Source organism: Schistocerca americana, chromosome 3 (genome assembly GCF_021461395.2).
Source record: "Schistocerca americana isolate TAMUIC-IGC-003095 chromosome 3, iqSchAmer2.1, whole genome shotgun sequence".
NCBI classification, from domain to species: Eukaryota; Metazoa; Arthropoda; class Insecta; order Orthoptera; family Acrididae; genus Schistocerca; species Schistocerca americana.
Window position 1 is genome coordinate 805,824,662 of NC_060121.1, and position 20,521 is coordinate 805,845,182.

Below are 20,521 nucleotides of genomic sequence, written 5' to 3' on the forward strand. Positions count from 1 at the left end.
TGCAGTTTCTTCAGTTTTAATCTACAGTTCATAACCAATAGATTGTGGTCAGAGTCCACATCTGCCCCTGGAAATGTCTTACAATTTAAAGCCTGGTTCCTAAATCTCTGTCTTACCATTATATAATCTACCTGATACCTCTTAGTATCTCTATCTTCAGGCTTCTTCCATGTATACAACCTTCTTTTACGATTCTTGAACCAAGTGTTAGCTATGATTAAGTTATGCTCTGTGCAAAATTCCACCAGGCAGCTTCCTCTTTCATTTCTTACCCCCAATCCATATTCACCTACTACATTTCCTTCTCTCCCTTTTCCTACTAGCGAATTCCAGTCACCCATGACTGTTAAATTTCCGTCTCCCTTCACTATTTGAGTAATTTCTTTTATTTCATCACACATTTCTTCAATTTCTTCGTCATCTGCAGAGCTAGTTGGCATATAGACTTGTACTACTGTCGTAGGCGTGGGCTTTGTGTCTATCTTGGCCACAACAATGTGTTCGCTGGGCTGTTTGTAGTAGCTTACCCGCATTCCTATTGTTTTATTCGTTATTAAACCTACTCCTGCTTTACCCCTATTTGATTTTGTATTTATAACCCTGTATTCACCTGACCAAAAGTCTTGTTCCTCCTGCCACCGAACTTCACTAATTCCTACTATATCCAACTTTAACCTATCCATTTCCCTTTTTAAATTTTCTAACCTACCTGCCCGATTCAGGGATCTGACATTTCACGCTCCGATCCGTAGAATGCCAGTTTTCTTTCTCCTGATAACGACGTCCTCCAGAGTAGTCCCCGCCCGGAGATCCGAATGGGGGACTATTTTACCTCCGGAATATTTTACCCAAGAGGACACCATCATCATTTATCCATACAGTAGAGCTGCATGCCCTCGAGAAAAATTATGGCTGTAGTTTCCCCTTGCCTTCAGCCGTTCACAGTACCAGCACAGCAAGGCCGTTTTGGTTAGTGTTACAAGGCCAGATCAGTCAATCATCCAGACTGTTGTCCCTGCAACTACGGAAAAGGCTGCTGCCCCTCTTCAGGAACCATACGTTTGTCTGGCTTCTCAACAGATACCCCTCCGTTGTGGTTGCGCCGACGGTATGGTTATCTGTATTGCTGAGGTACGCGAGCCTCCCCACCAACGGCAAGGTCTATGGTTCATGGGGAGAAGTGTACTGAAGAAAAATACAATAATGTACAGTCAAATGGTAGTGTATGCTTTCAAAAAATTCTGATGTGTGAACTTTGGTACCAGTTTCCAACTCAACAAAACATTGCTGGATGTTACCTTCTTGGCAGTTATTCCCATATAGTCACAATAAGAGCTTGAGGTTTGTCTGTGGACATAGAAGACCCTCATTGTCATGCTGATTCTCCATTCAGTTTTAAACTGTAGAGATACTGTAACGGACTTCGTATCACTACATTCCACTAGTCAGAGGCAGTTTATTCATGTATCACATGCCTAGTGCTTATAATTAAATTGATGGTGTTCTGAGTGCTGATGTGCATGCTGTATACATTGCAGGATGTGACACATTGTAGGTATGTTCATTAATTGGTGTGCTGTGGAGCACGTTGAAAGAAATAATAATAGTTCCAATTTTGGCAACCGGGTGAAAATATGGAGCTGTAAGCAGTGAGAATGTGAAGTGTTCCCTGTTTTGATGTCAGTATGTTGTTTATTGCTAGGCAACACATGTTCATTTCTTTTGTAAAACGACTGTTGGTGTAAAGGGTTAAGATGGTTGAAACTGTCCATACAAAACCCAATGGCTATTGAGAAAAAAAGACAGTGCACTGCTGGTAAAGTTGTATTATTAGAACGGCAACAACAGCAGTGCTGCATTATGGGAATACCACCAGTAGAAAGAGATACAAAGAGTTTCATGTCAATAAATGGGCTAAGGAATGTGATCAAAAAATTTGAAGAAACAGGTGAAATAGGTGGTGCAGCAGGTAGAGGGAGGTGGCCCATTCCCATGTCAGTTGTTGATGGAATTGCTGTAGCTATGGCTGCCCATGCAGCCAGTGTTCGAGCTTACCAAAGATGATGCATTGCAAAGATTTAAAAGCATAGACGAATGTTGAGAAACAAACAATTGTAGCACAGAGAAAACAAATCATGGACATATCAACATGTACATCGATACTCTGCAAGCCACCGAGCAGTGCATGGCGGAGAGTACCCTGTACCATTACTTGTCATTTCCTTTCCTTAGTATTAAGAAAACAGTTTTAATTGCGTTTTTTATTTATTTAGTACTGACCGGTTTCAGCCCATCACAGGGGCCATCTTCAGGGTCACACCTTGGTAGATGTGACGCCATCAGCAGTCGACCATATGTTCGCCCTGAAGGTGGCCCCTGTGATGGGCTGAAACCGGTCAGTACTAAATAAATAAAAAAACGCAATTACGACTTTTCTTAATACTAAGTTAATTTATATTAATCGCTGTTACTCCATAACCATGATGTCTAACCATTTCCTTACCTGTTCCACTCACAAATAGAGTGAGGGAAAAATGACTATCTATATCCCTCGGTATGAGCCCTAATTTCTTGTATCTTATCTCTGTGGACCTTAGGTGCAGTGTATACTGGCGGCAGTAAAATTGTTCAGCAGTCAACTTCAAATGCCAGTTCTCTAAATTTTCTTAATAGTGTTTCTCAAAAAGAACATCACCTTTTCTTCAGGGATTCCCATTTGAGTTCTTGAAGCATCTCTGTAATGTTTACTTGTTGTTTGAACCTACCGGTAACAAATCTAGCAGCCCACCTCTGAATTCCTTCGATGTCTTCCTTCAGTCCAACCTGGTTCAGATCCCAAACACTAGAGTAGTACTCAAGAATAGGTTGCACCCTCATGCTATACAGATGAACCACCCTTTCCTAAAAATCTCCCAATAAACTGAAGTCGACCATTTGCCTTCCCTACCACATTTCTCACATGCTCGTTCCTTATCATATCACCTTGCAACATTATGCACAGATATTTAGATGACTTGACTATGTTAAGCAGAACATTAGTAATACTGTATCCAAACATTGCAGGTTTGATCTTACTACTCATCCGCATTAACTGACATTTTTCCACATTTAGGGCTAGCTGTCATTCATCACACCAACTGAAAATTTTCTGTAAGTCATCTTGTACCTTCCTACAGTCACTCAACTTCAACAGCTTACCGTACATCATGGCATCATCAGCAAACTACCTTAGATTACTGCCCACCCTATCTGCCAAATCATTTATGTATATAGGGAACAGCAACAGTCCTCTCACATTTCCTTGGGACACTCCTCATGATACCCTTCTCCCTGATGAATGCTTGCCATCTAGGACAACATACCGGATTCTATTATTTAAGAAGTCTTCAAGCCACTTACATATTTGTAAACTTATTCTGTATACTCGTACTTTCATTAATAGCCTGCAATGGGGCACTATGTCAAATGCTTTCTGGAAATTTAGAAATATGGAATCCCCCTGTTGCCCTTCATCCATAGTTTTCACTTTATCACATGAGAGAAGGGCAAGCTGAGTTTCACATGCACGATGCTTTCTAAAACCATGCTGATTTGTGGACAGCTTCTCAGCCTCAAGAAAATTTATTGTATTGGAACTGAGAATATGGTTAAGGATTCTGCAGGAAAGAGATGTTATGGATTTTTGAAAGTCTTTTCGGGTTTGCTGCCGGATCCTAAAATCAACTTGGCTCGATATTTCGGCGATCCAACTGTTCGCCATCTTCAGGAAATGCTGCTTCTGCTGATGAGTCCCGCTGAGAACTGACGCAAGATTGCAATTCGACGTCCTATATAGGCCACCGTTCAGCACATGGCGCATGCACCGCCCATCACGGTTTCTGACTTCCAAAACAGGGTGGTGGCGCCGCCCTTAGTGAAACACTGCTGGCAACGATATATCGCAATCAAGGCCGCATCGAAGAACGTTCAGTTTTGATGCGAGATAATACAGGATTCCACGTTTTGCTAAGAGGAAACCCATTGTCCCTGTTGATTAAATTATCAGCCAACCTAATTTCGATCGCCTCTTTATACACACTATTCCAAAAACCGGAAATGTTGGCAATTACGACAGTTTCCTCAAATTTCATTTTATGTCTCTCATTCAGGCAGTGTTCTGCTACGGCCGATTTTTTCCGGCTGTTGTAGCCTCGTGTGACGGCGATGTTCCACACACCTGTCATTCACTGTGCGAATAGAACGGCCAACGTAAGCTTTCCCACATTGACACGGGATCTTGTACACCCCGGGTTTCTTGAGTCCCAAATCATTCTTCACAGAGCCGAGCAGAGCCCTAATCTTAGAGGGTGGACGGAACACACTCTTAATGTTAAAACTCCTTAAAATTCGTGCAATCTTAAACGATAAGCCTCCAGCATAAGGAAGAAAGGCCACAGATCTATGTTGCTCTTTGGACACCTCCGGAGACGGTCCAAATTCCATAGCCCGACGAATCTGTTTCTCGGTGTTATCGTTTAAGATTGGACGAATTTTAAGGAGTTTTAACATTAAGAGTGTGTTCCGTCCACCCTCTAAGATTAGGGCTCTGCTCGGCTCTGTGAAGGATGATTTGGGACTCAAGAAACCCGGCGTGTACAAGATCCCGTGTCAATGCACAGTGAATGACAGGTGTGTGGAACATCGCCGTCACACGAGGCTACAACAGCCGGAAAAATCGGCCGTAGCAGAACACTGCCTGAATGAGAGACATAAAATGAAATTTGAGGAAACTGTCGTAATTGCCAACATTTCCGGTTTTTGGAATAGTGTGTATAAAGAGGCGATCGAAATTAGGTTGGCTGATAATTTAATCAACAGGGACAATGGGTTTCCTCTTAGCAAAACGTGGAATCCTGTATTATCTCGCATCAAAACTGAACGTTCTTCGATGCGGCCTTGATTGCGATATATCGTTGCCAGCAGTGTTTCACTAAGGGCGGCGCCACCTCCCTGTTTTGGAAGTCAGAAACCGTGATGGGCGGCGCATGCGCCGTGTACTGAACGGTGGCCTATATAGGACGTCGAATTGCAATCTTGCGTCAGTTCTCAGCGGGACTCATCAGCAGAAGCAGCATTTCCTGAAGATGGCGAACAGTTGGATCGCCGAAATATCGAGTCAAGTTGATTTTAGGATCCGGCAGCAAACCCGAAAAGACTTTCAAGACTTATTACGCCGGGAAAGCCTACGTAGTCAGATGTTATGGGTATTGGTCTGTAATTTTTTTGGGTCCGTTCTTTTATCCTTCTTATATACTTGAATCACCTGCATTTTTTTCTAGTCACTTGAGACTTGTGCTGGGCAAGAGATTCATGATAACTGTGAGCTGGGTAAGGGGCCAATGCTGTAGAGTACTCTTGGTAAAATCGAACAGGGATTACGTGCAGACCAGGTGATTTATTTGCTTTCAAATCTTTCAGTTGTTTCTCTACACCAGGTATGCTTATTACTATGGCTGGGGGATAGAGCACTTGCCCGCGAAAGGCAAAGGTCCCGAGTTCGAGTCTCAGTCTGGCACACAGTTTTAATCTGCCAGGAAGTTTCATACCAGTGCACACTCTGCTGCAGAGTAAAAATTTCATTCTAATCCTTGTTTCCATACTGACATTGTCAGTAAGGATATACCACGTACATCCATATTTCAAATGTAATATTACATATATCACATTTTTCACTGTAGAAAAGTAGGGCTAGTATTCCATACTTCAGCTGACCTACATAGTTCAATTAAAGAACAGAACACTTGTACTAGCAAAGGCAAAAACAGGACAAATGTAATATTTATATACTGCACTTTAGTTGACATATATAAGTCAACTGGAAAATAGGATACTAGTACTAGCGAAGATAAAAAAGTGACAAACATAAAATTTGTACCCTGTACCACTAGTGAATCCGAAAAAAGTGACAAATGGAAAATTTGCACCCTGTACTTCAATTCACCTATATAGTTCAGTTGAAAAAAAGAATACTAATATGAGTGAAAGCAAAAAAAGTGACAAATATAAAATTTGTATCCTGTACTTAAGTTACCCTATATAGGTTGATTTTTCTGGCTTCACTAGTACTAGTAGCCTGTTCTTCAGTTGACTTACAAGTACAAGGTATGAATCAGTTGTAGAGGGAACAGCAGTTGGAGGGGAGGAGGAGATAGATGGATGTGGGAGGATGAAGTGCACCCAGAAAGAGGGAGGAGGAGATGTGTTCATACATGAATTGAATGCACAAAGTGGATGAAGCCATGGGGAAAAGGCTAGTTATGTATAAAATTTGATTATTCTCTGGTAAACTTCAGAAAAAAGGTAATGCGTTCCATTGTAAGAGCTGTGTGCCTGTACCATTAATATATCTGTTCAGGTGAGTATAGGTTTGAAACTTCCTGGCAAATTAAAACTATGTGATGGATCGAGAGTCAGACTTGGGGTCTTGGCCTTTCATGTGCAAGTGCTCTACCAACTGAGCTACCCATGGACAATTCTCCACTCCAGAATGAAGAGGTGAGATACTGTCAGAAATGTGTCATGACCTGCCCTCACAGCTTTACTTCCGCCAGTATATCGCCTCTTCATTCTAGAGTAGAGGATTGTCCATGTAAAATCAAATAGGGGAAATATAAGAACAGGTTTAGCAATGAATAAGGAAGTGTGAATGTGGATGGTAAACTACACTCCTGGAAATGGAAAAAAGAACACATTGACACCGGTGTGTCAGACCCACCATACTTGCTCCGGACACTGCGAGAGGGCTGTACAAGCAATGATCACACGCACGGCACAGCGGACACACCAGGAACCGCGGTGTTGGCCGTCGAATGGCGCTAGCTGCACAGCATTTGTGCACCGCCGCCGTCAGTGTCAGCCAGTTTGCCGTGGCATACGGAGCTCCATCGCAGTCTTTAACACTGGTAGCATGCCGCGACAGCGTGGACGTGAACCGTATGTGCAGTTGACGGACTTTGAGCGAGGGCGTATAGTGGGCATGCGGGAGGCCGGGTGGACGTACCGCCGAATTGCTCAACACGTGGGGCGTGAGGTCTCCACAGTACATCGATGTTGTCGCCAGTGGTTGGCGGAAGGTGCACGTGCCCATCGACCTGGGACCGGACCGCAGCGACGCACGGATGCACGCCAAGACCGTAGGATCCTACGCAGTGCCATAGGGGACCGCACCGCCACTTCCCAGCAAATTAGGGATACTGTTGCTCCTGGGGTATCGGCGAGGACCATTCGCAACCATCTCCTTGAAGCTGGGCTACGGTCCCGCACACCGTTAGGCCGTCTTCCGCTCACGCCCCAACATCGTGCAGCCCGCCTCTAGTGGTGTCGCGACAGGCGTGAATGGAGGGACGAATGGAGACGTGTCGTCTTCAGCGATGAGGGTCGCTTCTGCCTTGGTGCCAATGATGGTTGTATGCGTGTTTGGCGCCGTGGAGGTGAGCGCCACAATCAGGACTGCATACGACCGAGGCACACAGGGCCAACACCCGGCATCATGGTGTAGGGAGCGATCTCCTACACTGGCCGTACACCACTGGTAATCGTCGAGGGGACACTGAATAGTGCACAGTACATCCAAACCGTCATCGAACACATCGTTCTACCATTCCTAGACCAGCAAGGGAACTTGCTGTTCCAACAGGACAATGCACGTCCGCATGTATCCCGTGCCACCCAACGTGCTCTAGAAGGTGTAAGTCAACTACCCTGGCCAGCAAGATCTCCGGATCTGTCCCCCATTGAGCATGTTTGGGACTGGATGAAGCGTCGTCTCACGCGGTCTGCACGTCCAGCACGAACTCTGGTCCAACTGAGGCGCCAGGTGGAAATGGCATGGCAAGCCGTTCCACAGGACTACATCCAGCATCTCTACGATCGTCTCCATGGGAGAATAGCAGCCTGCATTGCTGCGAAAGGTGGATATACACTGTACTAGTGCCGACATTGTGCATGCTCTGTTGCCTGTGTCTATGTGCCTGTGGTTCTGTCAGTGTGATTATGTGATGTATCTGACCCCAGGAATGTGTCAATAAAGTTTCCCCTTCCTGGGACAATGAATTCACGGTGTTCTTATTTCAATTTCAAGGAGTGTATAACTAGCATAGTCAATGCATTATAATAGCGAAGATATACACAAATTTAACACTCACCAAAGTAGTAAAAATTTATAGGCCACCCGCTCCCATAGACGTTGAAAGAATGTATGATGAGATAAATGATTCAGTATGTTAAGATAGACAAAAATTTAATTGTGATGGAGGACTAGCAACCGACAGGAAAAGGAAGGAAAGGAATTATAAAAGGAGGACGTGGACTGGGAGAAGGACTGAAAAGGAAGCTGTCTTGTAGAATTTTGCACAAGGCATAATTTGACAATTGTGAACGCTGTTTTAAGAATTTTGTGGATGTATTCCAATCTCTACCTTCTCCTACACTTTTTACCCTCTAGTACCATGGTTGTTATTCCCTGATGTCTTAACACATGCCCTATCACCCTGTCTTTTCATCTTGCTAGTGTTTTCCATGTGTTATTTACTTTGCCAATTCTGTGGAGAACCTTCGTGTCTTATCAGTCTACCTTATTTTCACCAATCATGTGTATTACCACACCTTAAAAGCTTAGATTCTCTTCAGTTCCGATTTTCCCACTGTTCACTACAGTACGATTCTGTGCTCCAAACACACATTCTCAGCAAATTCTTCTACAAATTAGTGCTTATTTTTGATACTAGTAGACTTCTCTTGGCCAAGAATGCCCTCTTTGCCAATGATAGTCCACTTTTCATGTGCTCCTTGCTTTGACCATCATGACTTATTTTGCTTTCACAGTAGTAGACTTCCTTAACTTTATCAAATTCATGATCACCAATGCTGATATTAAGTAGCTTGCTATTCTGCAATTCTTCTTCACTTTCACTGAGTATCATAGTGTCATGTCTTATCATTGGTCTCCTTTCACTTTGAATTTTTATACCACCTTTGAACCTTTTGTTTATTTCCATCATAGCTTATTTCATGTATAAATTGAACATCATGGCCAAAAGAGTCCATCCTCGCTTACAACCTTTTTAATTTGTGCATTTCATTCATGGTCTTCCAAATTTTATTGTTCCCTGTTGGTGTTTGCACATATTCTGTTACCCATCTTTCCCTTTAGCTTGCTTCTATTTTTCTCAAGATTTTGAACATCTTACACCATTTCACATTGTAGAAGGCTTTTTCTAGGTTGAGAGATCCTATGAGCATGCCCTGATTTTTCTTAAATCTAGCTTCCATTATCAAGTGCAATGTTAGAACTGCTTCTCTAATGCCTTTCTCTTTCATAAAGCCAAACTGATCATCAGCTAACAGAGCTGCAATTTTCATTTCCATTTTTCTGTATATTTTTTTGTCAGCAGCTTCAATGCGTGAGATGTTAAGCTGACTGTGCAATAATTCTCACACTCAGCTGCTCTTTCTGTCTAATGAATTGTGTGGATGACATATTTCTGAAAGTCTGGTGATGCATCTCCAGTCTCATGCATGCTACTCATCAACTTGAAAAGCTATTTGGTTGCCATTTCCCCCAACGATTTTAGAACTTCTGATGGAGTGGCACGTATCCCTTGTTGTATTTGATCTCAAGTCATCCAGAGCTCTTTTAAATTCTGTGTCTAATTCATGATCCCCTATGTCTTCCTTATAAACTCCAGTTCATTGTCAGAGAAGTCCTTCGCCTCATAGAGGTCTTCAACGCACTTTTTCCACCCATCCATTCTCTCCTCTACATTTAACAATGGAATTCCCACTGCACTCTTAATTTTGACAACCTTGCTTTTAATTTCACTGAAGATTGTTTTGACTTTTTTATATGTTGAATCAGTTCTTCTGATGGCTATTTCTTTTTTGGTTTCTTCACATTTTTCCTGGAGCCATTTCACCTTAGCTTCCGTGGACTTCCTATTTATTTTATTCGGAAGTGACTTATTTCTGTACTCCCTTCTCTCGTCAATCAGTGGAAGTATTTCCTTTGGTATTCAAGGTTTCTTCAAAACTTACCCTCCTTGTACCAATGTGTGATTGTCCTTTTTAGGAGACTGAAACTGCCTACTCTAGCATTTCCTACCACAGTATCCATATATGAACTTCATATAGGTCTCATCATTGCTAGTATTTCAGTTCCACACTTCCTTCCACACTGATTCTTCCAGATGATGCTCTTAAACTCAAACCTATTCTTCATCACTACTTGGTTGTGATCTGAGTCTGTATCTACTCTTGGGCACGCCTTACAATCCAGTATCTGATTTAAGATTATCTGCATAACCGTGATGCAATCCAACTGGAATCTTCCCTTGTCTCCAGGTGTTTTCCAACTATACAGGGTGATTCAAAAAGAATACCACAACTTTAGGAATTTAAAACTCTGCAACGACAAAAGGCAGAGCTAAGCACTATCTGTTGGCGAATTAAGGGAGCTATAAAGTTTCATTTAGTTGTACATTTGTTCGCTTGAGGCGCTGTTGACTAGGCGTCAGCGTCAGTTGATGCTAAGATGGCGACCGCTCAACAGAAAGCTTTTTGTGTTATTGAGTACGGCAGAAGTGAATCGACGACAGTTGTTCAGCGTGCATTTCGAACGAAGTATGGTGTTAAACCTCCTGATAGGTGGTGTATTAAATGTTGGTATAAACAGTTTACAGAGAATGGGTGTTTGTGCAAAGGGAAAAGTTCTGGACGGCCGAGAACGAGTGATGAAAATGTAGCACTCATCCAGCAAGCATTTGTTCGCAGCCCAGGAAAATCGACTCGCAGAGCTAGCAGAGAGCTGCAAATTCCACAATCAACTGTATGGAGAGTCCTCTGAAAAAGGTTAGGTATGAAACCTGAACGTCAACTACCCGAGGCGATGGATCGGCCGCCAGGCAGCCCGTGACAGAGCACTTCATCACTGGCCTCCAAGAAGCCCTGATCTTACCCCCTGCGATTTTTCCTTATGGGTGTATGTTAAGTATATGGTGTTTCGGCCACCTCTCCCAGCCACCATTGATGATTTGAAACGAGAAATAACAGCAGCTATTCAAACTGTTACGCCTGATATGCTACAGAGAGTGTGAACGAGTTGGAGTATCGGATTGATATTGCTCGTGTGTCTGGAGGGGGCCATATTGAACATCTCTGAACTTGTTTTTGAGTGAAAAAAAAACCTTTTTAAATACTCTTTGTAATGATGTATAACAGAAGGTTATATTATGTTTCTTTCATTAAATACACATTTTTAAAGTTGTGGTATTCTTTTTGAATCACCCTGTATATCTCCCATTTGCAATTCTTGAACAGAGTATTTGCTATTACCAACTGAAATTCATTGTAGCAATCAAGTAGCCTTTCTCCTCTCTCATTCCCACTTCCAAGCCCATATTCTCGCATAACCCTTTCTTCTGTTCCTTCTGATACAACCACATTCCAGTCCCCCATTATTATTAGAGATTCATCTCCCTCTTCATGCTGAATTTCGAGTTCAGTATTCTCATATACTTCTTATATTTCTTCATTTTCTGCTTGCAACATTGGCATGTATATCTGAAGCTGGTGGTGGTTTGCTATCAGATCTTATGAGCAGAACCCCATCACTGAACTGTTTGCAGTACTTCACTCTCTGCCCTACTTTCCTATTCATAATGAATCCTACTCTGATTATAACATTTTCTACTGATATAAGCTAACATTTGCCTGACCAGAAATCCACATTTTCTTTCCATTTCACTTCACTGACCCTTGCTCACTATACCTAGATTGAGTCTTAGCGTTTCCTTTTTTTCTAGTTTTACTGCTACATGCAAATTTCTGAAATTCTGTGCTCTGACTCATAAAATGTTATCCCTTTGTATAATATTCCATCTTTGTCCCATGGTCAGTTACCCCTCGGCAGCCTGCTGGTGAAGGTCCAGATGGGGGCTACTCTGGAATCTTTTGACAATGGAGAAATCATGATGACAGTTTATAATTACAGGACACATGTCCTGTGGATATTTATGATGTGCCTTAATGTGGTGATTTACATTGTGTTGGGCATCTTCATGTCGACAGCTTATGGCTTATTCTTTCAGCTTCTAAAGGCAGTTCTCCATCAAAGGGGCAAGGAGTGCCTTGGACCTCTGTTCACTCCTCTGCTCTCTTTGGATACATCACAGACGGAATAAGGGTGACTTCTTATGCTGATAACCACCATTCCTGATGACCTTTATTCAAAATTTAAGCAACAGCTGGAATATTTTGAGTACTTGTCAAAAGGTTGTAAATGTGAAAGAGATTTTGAAAAAACCATCAAGTTTGGGGTATATCATATAATGGTAAGACACAAATTTCAAAATAATATTATAAACTACAAAACTTTTCCAGGGGCAAATGTGCTCTGACCATAATTTGGTTATGGACTGCAGATTAAAACTGAAGAAGTTGTAGAAAAGTGTGAAATTAAGGAGAATGAGAGAACCAGAGGTGGTTGAGAGTTTCAAAGCCATAATTAAGGGCAGTGGACTGAATTAGGGGAATGGAATACAGTACATAACAAGTAGCTAGTTTTGAGAAATAAAATAGTGACAGCTGCAGAGGATAAAATAGGACAGAAGACAAGGCATTTTAGGAGCTGTTGGATAATATGCAAGATATTGAATTCAGTCAAAGCTGCCAAAAGGGAATTAAGGAGTTTTTAACACACAGACAGAAACAATAAAAATGCTACTGTACGTTAAAGCTTTCGGCAAAAAGGTCTTCTTCTGAAGTAGAAAACACCCACCCAAGCATAAGCACAACTCTACACACACATGACCACTGTATCAGCCACTGATGGCTGGACTGTGAACACCCACAGCACCTAAAGGGATAGGCAGTCAGTGAGTAGTATGGATAAGGAGGAGGCTGGGAAGGGAAGAGAGAGTAATAGCAGGGTAGGGATACGGGAGGTTGTTGCGCTGCTTGCAGGGATTGTGGGGAGGGGGAGGGGAGTGGGAGGTCGGGCTGACAGGTGCAGTCAGGACGTTTGAGTGGGGGAAGGGTGGCAGCGGAAAGGAATGTGGAAAAGGAGAGAAGTGGTTATGAATAAAACAACCAGTGGGTGTGATAGCGGCAGTTTCACTTGTCGGAAGATACTTCCGCCACAGGCAGTCGTGGCCGAGTGGTTAAGGCGTCTCACTCGAAATCAGATTTCCTCTGGGAGCGTAGGTTCGAATCCTACCGGCTGCGTGCGATTTTGCGTAAAGAGGAGCAAACATTTTCACACACATGTGACATGTGTGGGCGAATGCGGGTGCAAACCAGTGACGCCATTCTCAACAAGACGAAAATTTCCGTTTTAAGAATACTGAGTTTTCGCGACGACCGCTGCTTACTCTGGCTATCGGTTCACCTCACACTGACACTGACGCTGGGACTGCAGAAAGCCGTCGCTGAGATCGTGAGTACACAGATGTGCTCGAAAGTGATGGACAGAGCGAACATCTCATTTTCTTTTTAAGAATCGCAATTTCAATCACTCGAGTGCGGCAAAAGCAGTGGTGCAGCGTTTCTTTTCTTAAGATCTTACAGCTGCTTGGAGGTATGTCCATCGTTTTAAGACGACAGAAAACTAGTGTCAGCGGTGCGTCAGTGGGAAGTCGGTGAAGTCGCCATTGGAGCCATAAGCCAGTAATTACGACATGCAAATTACTCGCACACCATGCAGCTGTATGATAATGCTCTTGCGTGGGTCCGCACAGCTGAGTCGGTAGAGCGTTAGGTTTTCAACCAAAAGGTCCTGGGTTCAAGTCCCTGTCTGGGCGAAAATTAATACACTTTCGTAACGGCTAATGGAAACCGTACAGGAAAGAGTGAGGCCACGCCGTTTTCTGCCACCAGATTGCTTCTAAAGATGGCGGTTTCAGTTGTCGGGAGTCGCTTCCGCCACCGGCAGTCGTGGCCGAGTGGTTAAGGCGTCTGACTTGAAATCAGATTCCCTCTGGGAGCGTAGGTTCGAGTCCTGCCGACTGCGAAAATTTTCTCGCTCTCAAATGGCGGACGTTCAGCTGCATCCTAGCAGTTGCGTCACTACTAAACACGTGGGTCACCAGCAATGTGCAGTGCTATTTGATCCAGGGCGCAGCGCTACAGTCGCGCCCAGAAGCCGCAGCTCATCTCCGCGTCTCACAGGCGTCCACCAGGTGTTAGTACAAGTGTCGCCTCACTGGGCAGTGCAGATGTGTCCATTTTAGCTTGCAGACGATGACGTGTAGCAATTTATGAGCTAACGCAAGTCGAATGTTTTACCGTGTGTATCTGCTAGATACTGCCTCTCATACTGTGGAGAGACTCACTCTTTCTTGTGTTTCGTTCTCCGCACACGAGTTGCCCCTGGCATCGATATAGCACGGGTTTTCTAGCGTCAGCGAAGTCAATATTACACGAATCGAGTCGACATGTTTGCTTGTTACGATGACGGAAGAAGAAGAAATGTGTGTGTAACTTCACTGCATCGGCTGCTCGCCTTTCAGCGCCCCTGTGTCTTATCAGACGAAGGTGACTGTGAAATTGGCAACGAGGCAGAGGTTAATGAACACATGCAAATGAGAACCTTCAACGTCAGCCGAAATAGCTCAGTTGGGAGAGCGTTAGACTGAAGATGTAAAGGTCCCTGGTTCGATCCTGGGTTTCGGCAGGGATTCGTTTTGATGCGACGCCAATGGAATTACTCTGCGTTTGTGATAATGCAACTACCGCTGACAACAAAAATGACTCTCTCCTGTAGCTGTTCTGGTTGTCTAGTGCATGCCATAAGAGGAACTCACTAGACAACTAACTCCCCTAGAAGCAAAAGAATTAAAAATATCCTACCGACTGCATTCCTTTTTCTGTGTCAGGTGGTGAAGAACGTCTTCAACGGAACCGTGAAATGAGCGAAAGCGTGGGAAACATTGCATTCGAAATGCTTGTGAATTTTCCAATTGCCCAGTGAGTGTCGACAAAACACGTAAATTCTCTGCTCCAACGTATGAGACGTAAAAACTGGTGCAATTTGTTGTTGCATCATGTGCCAGCAGTCTTCGATAGTGTGTTACGAGCTTAGCGCGATAAGTTTGTTGACAGCATTTAGGCGACGTTTTATTTGTTAACGGCCCCATACAGCGATTGCACAACAGTAAAGGACATGAGTCAATGTATAGTTGTGCGTCGTGGGAGGTTTTGCAGCCTCGTGTGAGCCCGGATAGCTCAGTCGGTAGAGCATTAGGCTTTTAACCTAAGGGCCCAGGTTTCAAGTCCCTGTGCAGGCGGAAATTTTAATACTTTGGTAGCGATTCGTCTGGTAGCGGTGGAGACGCTACAGAAAATAATGCAGCTACGCCGTTTTCTGACACCACAGTGCTTTAAACGGTAGCAGTTGCATGTGTCCGGAGAACACCGCGCTAACGGCAGTCGTGGCCGAGTGGTTAAGGCGTCTGACTCGAAATCAGATTTCCTCTGGGAGCGTAGGTTCGAATCCTACCGGCTGCGTGCGATTTTGCGTAAAGAGGAGCAAACATTTTCACACACATGTGACATGTGTGGGCGAATGCGGGTGCAAACCAGTGACGCCATTCTCAACAAGACGAAAATTTCCGTTTTAAGAATACTGAGTTTTCGCGACGACCGCTGCTTACTCTGGCTATCGGTTCACCTCACACTGACACTGACGCTGGGACTGCAGAAAGCCGTCGCTGAGATCGTGAGTACACAGATGTGCTCGAAAGTGATGGACAGAGCGAACATCTCATTTTCTTTTTAAGAATCGCAATTTCAATCACTCGAGTGCGGCAAAAGCAGTGGTGCAGCGTTTCTTTTCTTAAGATCTCGCAGCTGCTTGGAGGTATGTCCATCGTTTTAAGACGACAGAAAACTAGCGTCAGCGGTGCGTCAGTGGGAAGTCGGTGAAGTCGCCATTGGAGCCGTAAGCCAGTAATTACGACATGCGAATCACTCGCACACCACGCAGCTGTACGATAATGCTCTTGCGTGGGTCCGCATAGCTGAGTCGGTAGAGCTTTAGGTTTTCAACCAAAGGGTCCTGGGTTCAAGTCCCTGTCTGGGCGAAAATTAATACACCTGGGTTCAAGTCCCTGTCTGGGCGAAAATTAATACACTTTCGTAACGGCTAATGGAAACCGTACAGGAAAGAGTGAGGCCACGCCGTTTTCTGCCACCAGATTGCTTCTAAAGATGGCGGTTTCAGTTGTCGGGAGTCGCTTCCGCCACCGGCAGTCGTGGCCGAGTGGTTAAGGCGTCTGACTTGAAATCAGATTCCCTCTGGGAGCGTAGGTTCGAGTCCTGCCGACTGCGAAAATTTTCTCGCTCTCAAATGGCGGACGTTCAGCTGCATCCTAGCAGTTGCGTCACTACTAAACACGTGGGTCACCAGCAATGTGCAGTGCTATTTGATCCAGGGCGCAGCGCTACAGTCGCGCCCAGAAGCCGCAGCTCATCTCCGCGTCTCACAGGCGTCCACCAGGTGTTAGTACAAGTGTCGCCTCACTGGGCAGTGCAGATGTGTCCATTTTAGCTTGCAGACGATGACGTGTAGCAATTTATGAGCTAACGCAAGTCGAATGTTTTACCGTGTGTATCTGCTAGATACTGCCTCTCATACTGTGGAGAGACTCACTCTTTCTTGTGTTTCGTTCTCCGCACACGAGTTGCCCCTGGCATCGATATAGCACGGGTTTTCTAGCGTCAGCGAAGTCAATATTACACGAATCGAGTCGACATGTTTGCTTGTTACGATGACGGAAGAAGAAGAAATGTGTGTGTAACTTCACTGCATCGGCTGCTCGCCTTTCAGCGCCCCTGTGTCTTATCAGACGAAGGTGACTGTGAAATTGGCAACGAGGCAGAGGTTAATGAACACATGCAAATGAGAACCTTCAACGTCAGCCGAAATAGCTCAGTTGGGAGAGCGTTAGACTGAAGATGTAAAGGTCCCTGGTTCGATCCTGGGTTTCGGCAGGGATTCGTTTTGATGCGACGCCAATGGAATTACTCTGCGTTTGTGATAATGCAACTACCGCTGACAACAAAAATGACTCTCTCCTGTAGCTGTTCTGGTTGTCTAGTGCATGCCATAAGAGGAACTCACTAGACAACTAACTCCCCTAGAAGCAAAAGAATTAAAAATATCCTACCGACTGCATTCCTTTTTCTGTGTCAGGTGGTGAAGAACGTCTTCAACGGAACCGTGAAATGAGCGAAAGCGTGGGAAACATTGCATTCGAAATGCTTGTGAATTTTCCAATTGCCCAGTGAGTGTCGACAAAACACGTAAATTCTCTGCTCCAACGTATGAGACGTAAAAACTGGTGCAATTTGTTGTTGCATCATGTGCCAGCAGTCTTCGATAGTGTGTTACGAGCTTAGCGCGATAAGTTTGTTGACAGCATTTAGGCGACGTTTTATTTGTTAACGGCCCCATACAGCGATTGCACAACAGTAAAGGACATGAGTCAATGTATAGTTGTGCGTCGTGGGAGGTTTTGCAGCCTCGTGTGAGCCCGGATAGCTCAGTCGGTAGAGCATTAGGCTTTTAACCTAAGGGCCCAGGTTTCAAGTCCCTGTGCAGGCGGAAATTTTAATACTTTGGTAGCGATTCGTCTGGTAGCGGTGGAGACGCTACAGAAAATAATGCAGCTACGCCGTTTTCTGACACCACAGTGCTTTAAACGGTAGCAGTTGCATGTGTCCGGAGAACACCGCGCTAACGGCAGTCGTGGCCGAGTGGTTAAGGCGTCTGACTCGAAATCAGATTTCCTCTGGGAGCGTAGGTTCGAATCCCACCGGCTGCGTGCGATTTTGCGTAAAGAGGAGCAAACATTTTCACACACATGTGACATGTGTGGGCGAATGCGGGTGCAAACCAGTGACGCCATTCTCAACAAGACGAAAATTTCCGTTTTAAGAATACTGAGTTTTCGCGACGACCGCTGCTTACTCTGGCTATCGGTTCACCTCACACTGACACTGACGCTGGGACTGCAGAAAGCCGTCGCTGAGATCGTGAGTACACAGATGTGCTCGAAAGTGATGGACAGAGCGAACATCTCATTTTCTTTTTAAGAATCGCAATTTCAATCACTCGAGTGCGGCAAAAGCAGTGGTGCAGCGTTTCTTTTCTTAAGATCTCGCAGCTGCTTGGAGGTATGTCCATCGTTTTAAGACGACAGAAAACTAGCGTCAGCGGTGCGTCAGTGGGAAGTCGGTGAAGTCGCCATTGGAGCCGTAAGCCAGTAATTACGACATGCGAATCACTCGCACACCACGCAGCTGTACGATAATGCTCTTGCGTGGGTCCGCATAGCTGAGTCGGTAGAGGTTTAGGTTTTCAACCAAAGGGTCCTGGGTTCAAGTCCCTGTCTGGGCGAAAATTAATACACCTGGGTTCAAGTCCCTGTCTGGGCGAAAATTAATACACTTTCGTAACGGCTAATGGAAACCGTACAGGAAAGAGTGAGGCCACGCCGTTTTCTGCCACCAGATTGCTTCTAAAGATGGCGGTTTCAGTTGTCGGGAGTCGCTTCCGCCACCGGCAGTCGTGGCCGAGTGGTTAAGGCGTCTGACTTGAAATCAGATTCCCTCTGGGAGCGTAGGTTCGAGTCCTGCCGACTGCGAAAATTTTCTCGCTCTCAAATGGCGGACGTTCAGCTGCATCCTAGCAGTTGCGTCACTACTAAACACGTGGGTCACCAGCAATGTGCAGTGCTATTTGATCCAGGGCGCAGCGCTACAGTCGCGCCCAGAAGCCGCAGCTCATCTCCGCGTCTCACAGGCGTCCACCAGGTGTTAGTACAAGTGTCGCCTCACTGGGCAGTGCAGATGTGTCCATTTTAGCTTGCAGACGATGACGTGTAGCAATTTATGAGCTAACGCAAGTCGAATGTTTTACCGTGTGTATCTGCTAGATACTGCCTCTCATACTGTGGAGAGACTCACTCTTTCTTGTGTTTCGTTCTCCGCACACGAGTTGCCCCTGGCATCGATATAGCACGGGTTTTCTAGCGTCAGCGAAGTCAATATTACACGAATCGAGTCGACATGTTTGCTTGTTACGATGACGGAAGAAGAAGAAATGTGTGTGTAACTTCACTGCATCGGCTGCTCGCCTTTCAGCGCCCCTGTGTCTTATCAGACGAAGGTGACTGTGAAATTGGCAACGAGGCAGAGGTTAATGAACACATGCAAATGAGAACCTTCAACGTCAGCCGAAATAGCTCAGTTGGGAGAGCGTTAGACTGAAGATGTAAAGGTCCCTGGTTCGATCCTGGGTTTCGGCAGGGATTCGTTTTGATGCGACGCCAATGGAATTACTCTGCGTTTGTGATAATGCAACTACCGCTGACAACAAAAATGACTCTCTCCTGTAGCTGTTCTGGTTGTCTAGTGCATGCCATAAGAGGAACTCACTAGACAACTAACTCCCCTAGAAGCAAAAGAATTAAAAATATCCTACCGACTGCATTCCTTTTTCTGTGTCAGGTGGTGAAGAACGTCTTCAACGGAACCGTGAAATGAGCGAAAGCGTGGGAAACATTGCATTCGAAATGCTTGTGAATTTTCCAATTGCCCAGTGAGTGTCGACAAAACACGTAAATTCTCTGCTCCAACGTATGAGACGTAAAAACTGGTGCAATTTGTTGTTGCATCATGTGCCAGCAGTCTTCGATAGTGTGTTACGAGCTTAGCGCGATAAGTTTGTTGACAGCATTTAGGCGACGTTTTATTTGTTAACGGCCCCATACAGCGATTGCACAACAGTAAAGGACATGAGTCAATGTATAGTTGTGCGTCGTGGGAGGTTTTGCAGCCTCGTGTGAGCCCGGATAGCTCAGTCGGTAGAGCATTAGGCTTTTAACCTAAGGGCCCAGGTTTCAAGTCCCTGTCCAGGCGGAAATTTTAATACTTTGGTAGCGATTCGTCTGGTAGCGGTGGAGACGCTACAGAAAATAATGCAGCTACGCCGTTTTCTGACACCACAGTGCTTTAAACGGTAGCAGTTGCATGTGTCCGGAGAACACCGCGCTAACGGCAGTCGTGGCCGAGTGGTTAAGGCGTCTGACTCGAAATCAGATTTCCTCTGGGAGCGTAGGTTCGAATCCCACCGGCTGCGTGCGATTTTGCGTAAAGAGGAGCAAACATTTTCACACACATGTGACATGTGTGGGCGAATGCGGGTGCAAACCAGTGACGCCATTCTCAACAAGACGAAAATTTCCGTTTTAAGAATACTGAGTTTTCGCGACGACCGCTGCTTACTCTGGCTATCGGTTCACCTCACACTGACACTGACGCTGGGACTGCAGAAAGCCGTCGCTGAGATCGTGAGTACACAGATGTGCTCGAAAGTGATGGACAGAGCGAACATCTCATTTTCTTTTTAAGAATCGCAATTTCAATCACTCGAGTGCGGCAAAAGCAGTGGTGCAGCGTTTCTTTTCTTAAGATCTCGCAGCTGCTT

At 44.9% G+C, this 20,521-nt stretch overlaps 13 non-coding genes across 13 annotated transcripts; all 13 read left to right on the forward strand.

Moving 5' to 3' along the window:
- Positions 1-13,175: 13,175 nt before the first annotated feature.
- Positions 13,176-13,257, forward strand: Trnas-cga. The gene has a single exon. It is a non-coding gene; the product is annotated as a tRNA-Ser (tRNA).
- A 702-nt stretch (positions 13,258-13,959) lies between these two features.
- Positions 13,960-14,041, forward strand: Trnas-uga. Its single transcript has one exon. It is a non-coding gene; the product is annotated as a tRNA-Ser (tRNA).
- A 590-nt stretch (positions 14,042-14,631) lies between these two features.
- Positions 14,632-14,704, forward strand: Trnaf-gaa. The gene has a single exon. It is a non-coding gene; the product is annotated as a tRNA-Phe (tRNA).
- A 540-nt stretch (positions 14,705-15,244) lies between these two features.
- Trnak-uuu lies at positions 15,245-15,317 on the forward strand. Its single transcript has one exon. It is a non-coding gene; the product is annotated as a tRNA-Lys (tRNA).
- Positions 15,318-15,455: 138 nt separating this feature from the next.
- On the forward strand, positions 15,456-15,537 carry Trnas-cga. Its single transcript has one exon. It is a non-coding gene; the product is annotated as a tRNA-Ser (tRNA).
- Positions 15,538-16,277: 740 nt separating this feature from the next.
- Positions 16,278-16,359, forward strand: Trnas-uga. Its single transcript has one exon. It is a non-coding gene; the product is annotated as a tRNA-Ser (tRNA).
- A 590-nt stretch (positions 16,360-16,949) lies between these two features.
- Positions 16,950-17,022, forward strand: Trnaf-gaa. The gene has a single exon. It is a non-coding gene; the product is annotated as a tRNA-Phe (tRNA).
- Positions 17,023-17,562: 540 nt separating this feature from the next.
- On the forward strand, positions 17,563-17,635 carry Trnak-uuu. The gene has a single exon. It is a non-coding gene; the product is annotated as a tRNA-Lys (tRNA).
- A 138-nt stretch (positions 17,636-17,773) lies between these two features.
- Trnas-cga lies at positions 17,774-17,855 on the forward strand. The gene has a single exon. It is a non-coding gene; the product is annotated as a tRNA-Ser (tRNA).
- A 740-nt stretch (positions 17,856-18,595) lies between these two features.
- Positions 18,596-18,677, forward strand: Trnas-uga. The gene has a single exon. It is a non-coding gene; the product is annotated as a tRNA-Ser (tRNA).
- Positions 18,678-19,267: 590 nt separating this feature from the next.
- On the forward strand, positions 19,268-19,340 carry Trnaf-gaa. The gene has a single exon. It is a non-coding gene; the product is annotated as a tRNA-Phe (tRNA).
- Positions 19,341-19,880: 540 nt separating this feature from the next.
- Positions 19,881-19,953, forward strand: Trnak-uuu. The gene has a single exon. It is a non-coding gene; the product is annotated as a tRNA-Lys (tRNA).
- A 138-nt stretch (positions 19,954-20,091) lies between these two features.
- Trnas-cga lies at positions 20,092-20,173 on the forward strand. The gene has a single exon. It is a non-coding gene; the product is annotated as a tRNA-Ser (tRNA).
- The last annotated feature ends 348 nt before the right edge of the window (positions 20,174-20,521 follow it).